Source organism: Miscanthus floridulus, chromosome 14 (assembly GCF_019320115.1).
Source record: "Miscanthus floridulus cultivar M001 chromosome 14, ASM1932011v1, whole genome shotgun sequence".
NCBI lineage: Eukaryota > Viridiplantae > Streptophyta > Magnoliopsida > Poales > Poaceae > Miscanthus > Miscanthus floridulus.
In genome coordinates, this window is record NC_089593.1 from 32,713,199 (window position 1) to 32,723,008 (window position 9,810).

At 42.1% G+C, this 9,810-nt stretch overlaps 1 non-coding gene across 1 annotated transcript; it reads right to left on the reverse strand.

Moving 5' to 3' along the window:
* Positions 1-9,474: 9,474 nt before the first annotated feature.
* LOC136506366 (small nucleolar RNA R71) lies at positions 9,475-9,583 on the reverse strand. The gene has a single exon (XR_010771575.1). It is a non-coding gene; the product is annotated as a small nucleolar RNA R71 (small nucleolar RNA).
* Positions 9,584-9,810: the final 227 nt, after the last annotated feature.

Sequence of the window (9,810 nt, forward strand, 5' to 3'; positions counted from 1 at the left end):
GGAAGACTGGTTGCTCATGCAAGGTTTCTACCATGGATTAACTCAGAAAGCTCATGAACAACTTGATGCTACTGCTAGAGGAGCATTTATGTCACTCACCATTGGAAAAGCTGAAGTTCTCATGGAGAAGATAGCCTCTAATCAAAGCTAGTCTCAAGGCAATATTCAAACATGCAATAAGAGCAAAGAAGCACTAGAAGTGGTGTGTGCACTTTCAACCAAGATGGACATACTATTGAATTGACTCGAACAATGAGCCAATTACAAGAAAGATCATCAAGCTATTCAAGATTCTTATAATGCCCAAAACATATGTCGAGAATATTTGAGGGTTGATTTCCCCGAATATCAAGAGGATGTAAACATCATCATCAACAATTCTGCTCCACAACAATAGAGACAAGGATGGGGGAAACAACATCAATAGTCAAATTACCAAGGTAAGTATCTAGGTAATTACTATAATTCTTCTAGTCCCAAACAACCATCCTTGAGAAATTTGATTTTAGAACAAGCCAAGATTAATGTGACTATTCCTAAAAAGCTTGCTTTTAATGATAAGGTTATAGAAAACATAAACACTAAAATGGATAGTTTTTCTTCTGCTATAAAAGACCAACTCAGCTATAATAAAAGATAGAATCATAATTAGCTCAGTTGGCCGCTGCTATGCCTTTTGCGACTAACCTTGAAAAGGTCAATGACATAACCACAAAAGGTGGCAAGTCTACTCATGATCCACCATATCTGACAAAGATAGGTAAGACACCAGCAGCAATACGAGAGGAAGAAAGAGAAGAAGCTAAGAATTTGGACCACAAGCACAGGAGATGATGCAAGATTATCATGACACCACCCACCTACCGTTTCCATGTAGAAATTGAAACGCTAAAATGGATGAGCAGTTTGGTAAGTTCATAGAGGTAATTCAAAAGTTATATATCAATATCCCTCTGCTAGATGCCATACAGGTACCTACCTATGTAAAGTACCTCAGAGACATTCTGAACAATAAGAGACCACTGCCCACCACTTAAGTAATTAAGCTAATAGAGGACTGTAGTGCGGCCATCCTTAATACATCTCCAGTAAAGAAGAAGGATCCAAGATGTCCCACTATTGATTGTTCGATTGGAAACCAGAATTTTGAGCATGCCCTGTGTGACCTTGGCGCTAGCATTAGTGTCATGCCCAAGATGGTTTTTTACAAGCTCAACTATTCAACACTCACACCAACATTGATGTGCCTGCAACCAGCGGCGAATCTAGACTAAACTACTGTTGGGGTCGCACAGATTCATGAACTCAATTTGATGGGGTCGTAGCTGGCCGGAATACGCGGGGTTCCTCTGATTCGTACAAAGTTATCGGGGTCGCATGACCCTGACACATGCACTATGGCTTCGCCGCTGCCTGCAACTAGCCAACCAATCGGTCCGCTATCCTATAGGAATCACAAAGAATATTCTAGTAAAAATAAGAAACTTTTTTGTGCCAGTTGATTTTGTAGTGCTTGACATGCAGGAAGACATGAAGATGCCCCTCATACTTGGGAGACCCTTCTTGAGCACTACAAATGCACATATTGATGTTGGAGTTGGAGAAATCTAATTCCACATCAATGAGAAGGAAGAACAATTCGCCTTCAAACCAAGACTGGAACAATGCTCTAACACTACTATAGATTGATTTATCACTGTCGCCACTTTCACTGCCATAGCGATAGAAGCGACGGTGTGATATTTCTACTGTCGGTTGGAACGTAGCGAGGCCTCTTGGGAAGGAAACCAGCAGTTCATACTTCTACCACTGACGGGTTAATGATAGATGCAGTAGTGGTATTGGGGTTGCTTTTGCTTCATCGCATGAAAAACCGGGCCAACTAGGATACGCATTTTGCACGCCGGCCCTAAAGTAGCATTTGATCAACCGGCGGTAAATTCAGCATGAGTGTTGAATTGCCTCAACTTCCAAGGCTGTTAAATCACCTTTACTTCCGCTGCCTGAAGCATAAGAGCCACGTATCCACTACTCTACATATACTTTAAGCCCTATGCCCTCTAAAATGACCCCTCTTCTTCAACCATCATCCCCTTCTCTTCCAATCTACATAGAAAATGTCGGACAGCCCCATCAAGTTTCCAAGTAGCTCATTGTCCAACAAGGACGAATTGCATTCCCACCACTCCTCCAAGGAGAACGTGTCCTCCGATGACTAGATGTCTAATTATAGTCCTCCATGGAGCTTCGAGATGGAGGACCCAGAGGAGGAGGACGGTGAGGACGAGGATGACGCCAAAGGTGATGCCGACGACAACGATGATGACTCCGACGACGACGACGATGACTCTTACTTTGACTCACCTCCTCCCAAGTGAGCGAGGCTTGAGTAGTTTATAGTTAGTATAAGTAGTTTTAATAGTTTAGGTTAGTTATTATGCTTCTAAACGAGTACAATCATATACGTCCAAATTGTATCTATATGTTAGATATATATAATGAATCAATGAAAAAATTCTATTCGCGCAGATTTGATCTCTTCAATGCCACCTTTTTTATATGAAATGCAAATCAAGTTCTTTCCAATACTACTTTAGGAGAATCTAAAAGCAGTTTAACCGCTTACAATCACTATATTATAGCATTGGATTAGCGTGACAATGGTCGACTTAATACAAACACTGTTTAACTTATCCCATGCCATCCGTTCTCGCTATCGATCAATTTGGACCGTCCATTTGGCAACAAACCTAGAAGCGCCCGGCCTGTTCCCAACTCCCTCGGGCCCTGTCGGCCTTGGCGGTGATTTGACCAACTAAAAACCCCCAATACGAATCCATTAGTTCTCCCCACCCATTGTTGCTTCATCTTCATTCTCCCCACCCATTGCTTCATCTTCATTTTGACCCGTCGCCTGTACTTGCCCTGCCTCGACCACCCTGCATTGTCATCGTGGACAACGTCCTGTGAAGGTTAGATGGATTCAGTCACCCCTCTGTTTGCATTTGGTTCCAATTGGTTTTGGGTTCGGTATCAGTTTTGTTCATATTAGAAATTTCTTCATTGCAACAGATGTCTTACTTCGGAAGAAGCCTTTTCAATGCGAGCAACCTTGCGTTTTCGCAGCTAGGGGTGGCACCAGGACCCCAAATGATGTTGTTTGCTACTTGGGGATGGAGCATTCACCCAGACCGATTGTTGATTGTTGAAGCCGCTGTTCAACACCTTCTCGGACCACAAAATTTGACAAGAATCGTTCAAGACTTTGTTTGTGGAGAGATTTTTGTGCTTTATAGGACTGGATAAGAAGTAGACATACTTTATAGATATAATGTTAACGTGGATGGTGATGCTGTCATCTTCGCTATGATTCACTACCTCTAACTTTTGGGACTACATCAACCAATTGAGTACCTTAGCAACTGCCTACCCATCCAACATTAAGTCTTAGAATTTATGAAACTTTTATGTTAATGAAGTTTATATGTATTGATGAAGCCTCTAGATTAGTATGTATGAGTAGTGCATAATCGTTGAACTATTACTTCGATTGAAATATTAATTGAATCAGTTGGTCTTGATTTTGATCCACGTCTACACCTCTATGCAAGCATAGAGGATCCAAAACATGCCTTGTTCTATAGGTGAATAGTACCCTAAACCGCTAGTGACACAACATTTCTCCTTAGCGGGAGTGTGAGGGTTTTCAAGGATGTTTTGGCGCCTTGGCGAGAGGCAAAAGCATAGACAATACCTAGGCCGACCTCTTCACTTAGAGTGTGCAACACTTTGAACCCTGACTGCTCTATGGCTGCATCTAGCTCCAACTCCTCCCAGTGGTCAGCACCATCCCAAGGAGCCATCGCGAGAAGAACACTGGCTTCCAGCGGAGGAGGCTACAATGGGAGGGGGCTGCCCATCCTGTGCCATGTCGAGGACCACCCCTACGCATACCAACCACCACTTTTGTGTCGCTGTGGCTTGAAAATGCCTTGATGGATTTCGTGGAGTGATGGCAACCTAGGACATTGGTACCACAAATGTTGCAGGGCAAATAATGTAACTCGATTTCTTTCTTGTTCATTCTGTTATCGCAATGCAAATGCTGAAATCCCACTGTACTTATGGTAATTTGTTTTTTGTAGCCCGGCTTGGATTGCGGGTTCTTGAAGTGGCACGATCCCCATATGGAAAATTTCTGAGGACTTTAATTTTGGATTTACGTAACAAGATTTGGGAGCTGAAGGCGGAGGCCAATGTTACAACAAATGAAGAACATCTGTAAGAGAAGAGATTATGCCATAGATTGAAGAAATGGCTAGGGTTCCAATGAAGATGATGGAAGATTTCATACCTTTGAGAAAGAAATGTGCTTCCTGTTCTTCTTTCTCCTATTTTGTACTTACCTTAGTTCTTGGCATGTTCATTGGCAAGTTGCTTAGTTCACCGCAGTAGATTCAAGTATCAATTTATATATTGGACTGAAATATAACACTTTTGTACAACTATTGTTGAACTAAATGCAAGGTGATTAACCAGGTGTTCAATTTATTGAGCTATAAATGCTAGTAGATCCAAGTATCAATTGATGTGTTAGACTAAAATATGTCACTTTTGTACAACTATTGTTGAACTAAGTACAAGGTGATTAACCAGATGTTCAATTTACTGAACGGTAAATGATAGTAGATCCAAGTATCAATTGATGTGTTGGAGGCATCCTACTTCCCTGGACACTAGGCCCTGGTACAGGGGCAACCAATTTATTGAACTGTATATACACTCTCCAACGGTCCTACCACACCTTACTCCCATCCGTTCTACACTGTGCTCCCTTGCTCTACTTTAGCCTGCTAGCATCGGATGAAAGGCAACCTCTCGTGTGCTCACTGCTCCTTCACCTCTAACCTCGCTGGCACACAAATCTTCAGCGTGCCATCCCTGCTTCTCTGCTCCATCTAGATCTAAGGTAATTGCACTGGATCTACTCCTTCATTGGATTCTATATTCCTTTCTAGTGCTCTATCGTGCTCTCTGCTCCTTCACCTCCAACCTAGCTACAGTAATTTTCTTGGATTTGCAGATGAAAATGCATCTTCTCATACTAGACTTTGTGGCCTTTTACCTCCGTGGAGTGTAGCTTGTGAGCCTTATTGTCCTTAGTATTGGTTCACCAAATTAGTACTTTGTGAACAAAGTCAATGAGCTAAATGAAAGTGTACCAATGGATGTGGATAGGGTTATAGTGGTCAAGGCTTGGGATGGCATGGAGATTGACAATGATCCCATGGACGTCGACTAGGATCTGCCTAAAGAGTGATTAATTATGCAACCAATGATGTACATATGAAGGCCTTTTAACTTTTGCATAGTGTTGGCCTAATTAGTATCTACATTTTAGCTTTCGGCATGCTTGTTAGCTTGGTAGTGTCAACCTATTTTTTTGGTATGAATGTATGGAACTCAAGTTGGATTCCTCTCAATCTAAGAGTACTTGCATTGTGCTTTCCTTATGTTTTCTAAGTGCATAGTTTGGCTTTTTTTCAATGTAAATATGTGTGCATTATTATTCACCATCAAACTCAAGTTGGCTTCCTTTCAATCTGAGTACTGGAATGGTGCTTTTCTTAGTTTTCTAAGTGCATAGTTTTGCTTTGTTTCAATGCCAAACATTAAGATTGTGTGCCTTAGTGTTCATCACCGTATCATACGGAGGTCTCTGAGTGGTAATAGGACCTAGCCGTCAGTGATGGTACTGTGCATTCACCGCCGCTTAGTTGCAAAATTTCCAATCTCGTGTTTGAACCCTCCCACATGAAACTAATGAAAGTTTGATTCCCGCGTGCCATAGAAGTTACATAGAGAGCAAGGAACCCCTACACCAACATCCCCCCTAATGCCGCCCCCTTCATCCCCCCACACACACATAGCTTTTGTTGTCCTCATTGCAGCTGTTTGTCATCACTGCTTGTGCTCATCACCATTGCTCAACTCTTGCTCTGCGCCAATGCACATCGCTGGCTTGCCCGCATAGATCCACCGGCGCACAAGCTGCTGCTATCATCGGTGTTGCCACTCATGCTCACCACCACTAGATCCAAAGGCAACTATAATAAGGCCTTACTTGCATCGCCGTCCCTTCTCCTCAAAACTCATCTCCTTACTAATGTTTATTGATGCAATTCCATGGCAGGGTGGCCTCATCTCTTTGGCTGGTGGTGTCCTTCTAGATGAAGGAGGCCTGCAATATGAGGAACATAGTGGACAGTCTCTTAGATGATGTGCTTGCTGACATCTTTAGCTACCTCCGTGCTCGGTCCTTATGCTGCTACAAGTGTGTCTATCGCTCCTAGAGGCATGTCATCTTTGACTCCTATCAACGTAAGAAGCTTTCACAGACTGTCATTGGCTTCTTCGATGGCAGCTGGTGGAAGGGCAATCGACTCTTCACCAGCATCACCGGTGAACGGCCCTCCTTGTCCTTCTTGCCCTCCCCCCCCCCTTAAAAAAGTCCTAGTCTCAGATTATTGCAGTGGACTTGTCCTTTGCTGGTGCGCTAGGCCTGATAGATTATGTCACTATGTTGTCTGCAATCCAATGACCCACAAATGGCATGTACTATCACGTAGCATCTATTCTGTTGGTCAGGCTCACTTAGGTTTTGACCCAACATCCTTGCACTTCCATGTGATTGAATTTGTTGAGGTGGAGGGTGCGTGCGAAGGTGTGGAGATCTACTCATCTAAAACGACAGCATGGATCTTTAAGGAATTTGAATGGGGTGAGGGTAGTATTGCTCTATGTTCAAAATCAAGAAGTGTTTTTAATGGTTTTATGCACATGGTTGAGTACTCTATGATAGTTGCTGTGGATATGGAGGGCAATTCATAAACCAGGTGGTGCTGAAATGTCCATCCATCAAGCTCAAGGTCACCTATGTGTGTGCTATGCTGATTTTCACAATAGGTCTTGCTTTTAGTGTGGATACTTGAAGACTATGCTATTGATAACTAGATTTTGAAGCGTGTTGTGGAAACAGAGGAACTATTTGGATGCATGAATATTAAAGTTGGTTCTGAGCTTTGTGATGAGGAGTACATAGTGGTTATAGTTCACCCAGAATGGAATTTTATTTTCCTTGTTGGGAAGGATAGAACATTGATTGCATATGACATGAACCGTAGAAAGGTTCATGTCATCCATGCCCGTTGTTGACGGTAGTTAACAACCATTATAAACCATCAATATAACATGCATAAGGGCATAAATATAATCACCAACGAAGGTTTAAAGGTTTAAACTAACAAATTCCATGAGTTTTGGTGAATCTATATTTTCTGCAAGGTTTATCGAGAAAACCGTCAAGGTGGACCTACATGTCAGATTTAATCGTGCTTATCTGTAGCGAAACGAACACCTAAAGACTCTAGAAGACTCAAGAGGACTCCACGCTAAGGCAAAGAGGCAGAGGCTGCTAGGTGGGGCCGGCCGGCCCCACCTACAGGCTACCCCCCCCTAGGCCCACATGTCAGCCCCTCCTTCGAATGTCGGTCCTCTACCGCCTCCTAGGTTGCATCTATGCCATCCTTTAAGTCAGTTTGATCCAAGGTCTCATGTTAGACACTCCAGGCTATATATACCAGCCCCTTCCATCCCCCAGGCATAATCATAACTCTAGTCATCCAGTCATTTGAGAAGATAGAAACCCAAATCATCCTCAGAGCTCCACTATATTTTAGGGCATAGCTAGTTAGGCTAGGTCTAGAGGAAGGCAAGCAGGCTTCGCTTGGATTCCTGATTGTGTCAAGAGCGTGGTTTGGTATAATCTTTGTACTCCCTCTCTTTTCTACCTCCATTATTTTTGTATGCTAGTTGCAATTGTTATGACAATATTAGTATTCATCTTATTCATGTTCTTCGTTATAATGTTCATCGTCTACTTTGATTATATGCTTAGTATAGTTGGATTATCATCATGTTCATTCTTAAGTTCGTATAGCGCTTACTCTAAGGTACCATGGGTGAGCGGTCGACATTGTGTATGCGTGGTGCTTATGCATTGTTTACCTGTGGATACACCCTATATTCTAGGTCATGTGGTAGATCGCGGATGTGACACTCCCGTTGAGTCCTTTGTAGTCCACTCCCCGAATATAGGCTTGCAAGTAGGATGCGGTTACGACGGAAGACAAGCTCTATTCTTAATCTTCCTTAGTAATATCCCTGATGTGTAGATATGAAGATGATCTTAGCAATGACTACTAGGTATAATTACACTAATCAATGTATGCTTTGACTTATAATTAAGAATAACTCAGGAATTATTCCTCTAATATTTTACCTAACCATTCCAATGCCATAGAAAGGAGTACTCTGAGTGATTTATCATTATTATTGGTCAATACTTATCATATATCTTATCCTATGACTTACCCCTATTATGAGTAGAACATTGGTTATGGTTTATTTCTCCATCAATAGTATAAGTTATCAATACATGTCCCTGCTAGACCTTCCCTGTGGTAAAAATATAAATAACGATACCTGGAATACTCCCAGATGAAGTGCTACAATGGTATAATTATCTGTGCGCTTATAGATTCCTTTCATATATATATTCATATCTATTCTTCCTAGTCACATAAATTAATAAAGAACCACTTAGTATTATTCTAGTAGTAATGCTATGTAGTACAAACAAGCATCTCTGGCACCATCATTAGGGATGACAACCTAGTACAAGTGATGCTAGGAGATGCAGGCATATTATAGGTGACTACTTAAAACAAGTGACAAGTTAATAAATACCAACAAGCATTTCTAGTGCCACTGCCGAGGAAGGTAGCTAGGCAAAGGAAGTATTGATAAACTTATACTTATTGATGTGATCAAAGATAACCATTGACCTCTGCTCAAACAAGCTTACCCTTGTTTTGTCTACTTGTGTATCTTATGCAGGGTAATGTATGACTGGTTTTGACCTTCTGACAAACTATGTTGAAGATAAAGAAGCATTGATCAGGAGGACTAGAGCTAAACTCAATAAAGTTCCAGCTTTAAAATTAGAAGACAACCATATAAGGCGAAGCTTAACACCTGAATTTGAAGCCATGGCTAACAGGACTCTCCGTGAATTCATTGCTCCAACTATGGCCAACATCCGTACTGGACCAATAGTCAATGTCGGAGATAATGGATTCCAGCTCAAGCTAGCCCTCATCAACATGGTGCAAGCAAGCCAGGTTAGTGGAAAGGCACATGAAGATGCGAGTGCACATCTCCAACACATCCTAGAGATCTGTAGCACTTTCACCATCAAAGGAGTGACCCAAGATGCCATATTACTTTGCCTCTTCCCATTCTCATTCTTAGGGAAGGCAAAGCAATGGTTCTATGCCAACAAAGATAGAAATACTACATGGGATAACTGCTCCATTGCCTTTCTAGCAAAGTTCTTTCCCACAGGCAAGACCAATGCTCTATGTGGGAGAATCTCACGCTTTTAGCAACAACATGATGAATTTGTCCCTGAGGCATGGGAACGCTTTCAAGACTACATATCAGAATGTCCTCATCATGGGATGGAGAATTGTCTACTTATGTAGACTTTCTACCATAGGTTGACCAACAGTACCCGTGAGACTATGGATGCTGCTGCTACAGGTGCATTCCTGTCACTCACCATACCAGCTGCAACAGCTCTTGTGGAGCAGATGGCCTCCAACCAAGGTTGGAATGAAGAACATCTTTAGACCCGCAAGAGAGGTGGAGGTATGCATCAACTTAAGGAGATAGATATGTTGTCTGCTA